Genomic DNA, 1,248 nt, shown 5'->3' on the forward strand with positions numbered 1-1,248 from the left:
GAAAAAAACTGTTTTTGACCTCAAAATAAAGCACTTTCTCTCTGTACACGGCTGTGGGGACGAACAGTTCTGTGGTGCTTGGAATTCTTTATAATTAATTCAAATAAACAAAACAAATATTGCCACATTGATGGCTCAAGAAGGTACAACTGTTCAAATAACATGTTTCATTTTAAAGTATAAACAAATTGTAACCCTAAAAGTGTTTTTTAGGTGTAATATTTCTGTTAAGGCTAGGGACAGAAAAATTGTTATTTCCATAGAATGACCCTGAATCATAATGGACTCGAATTCATAGAATAATAAATACAATTTGTGATAAATTGCCCCCGACTCCTCGAGTGTAAAAACCTTTCAACTAGAAGTATACCAAACATACTAATATCGTGACCTTTATAAGACAGCCTGATGTAAGTTATGAGAAGGACATACCGATAAATAAGACAGAAGTTGTAAGCTTTGGTTTACAGCGTTGAGAAATGGTGTCTTATCCCACGACAAACTCAAACTTAGTTTCGATTTACATGTGAATCCCCTGTAAATCAGCCGTTGAGAGCGAGAGAGTTGCGACAGCGATCACCACGTGATTCGGGAAGTTCATAGCAGGCAACTGACCCAGAGCTGTTGAGAAACAGCTCATATTGCAGCCCATGGAAGTGTCGCAACTCTTGAGGAATGCGGAAGTGAAGCGTGTCCTGGAGCAGCCAATAGTTCCAGCACTGAAGCCCATTAATTTCAGCGCTTCTCAAGCACACTCTCCAGAAAGTAGAGGAAAGTACAGCAGTTTTTGGCATTTTAACGCATTAGTTTACCTCTCGGAAATCTGGCCAGTAGTTGTATTTTGTGGAACGCGTTATAGTTAATGTTTAGTTTTAGATAATAGGCAGTTATGCTATATTTGCAGTTAGATAACGTGAGAAACACCTTAATAGCAATCAAAACTAGATGCTAGTTGTCATATTTTTAGGTTTTTAGTCTTTAGTCTCTCCCTGTAGGACGCTGAATGAGTTTTAGTGAAGACTGCATATTAAAGCAATACAAGAAAGAGTTTCCCTGAATGCAGTTGGTTGCCTTGTGTTTTTTTTAAACGTTATTTAAATGTTTTTATTGGGTTGAATTCCGTATTTGCTGGCCTTTTTTTTTACATTCACTTATATTGTCTTCTTACATAAATGTCATAAAATACTGGGTTGTGAGTAATTAATCTTATTTTAATTCAACATTTAAAAAAAGCTAAACTTGTAAACA

At 36.2% G+C, this 1,248-nt stretch overlaps 1 protein-coding gene across 1 annotated transcript in view; it reads right to left on the reverse strand.

The window, feature by feature from the left end:
* Positions 1–601, reverse strand: part of LOC107573720 (membrane-spanning 4-domains subfamily A member 4A-like) — an 8,538-nt gene extending 7,937 nt beyond the window's left edge. Inside the window, exon 1 of the mRNA XM_016260164.1 lies at positions 433–601. The gene's annotated coding sequence lies outside the window, so the exon portion shown is untranslated. The remainder of the gene's footprint in view (positions 1–432) is intronic.
* Between the last annotated feature and the right edge of the window lie 647 nt (positions 602–1,248).

Source organism: Sinocyclocheilus grahami, unplaced genomic scaffold (genome assembly GCF_001515645.1).
Source record: "Sinocyclocheilus grahami isolate Dianchi unplaced genomic scaffold, SAMN03320097.WGS_v1.1 scaffold2015.1, whole genome shotgun sequence".
Lineage (NCBI taxonomy): Eukaryota > Metazoa > Chordata > Actinopteri > Cypriniformes > Cyprinidae > Sinocyclocheilus > Sinocyclocheilus grahami.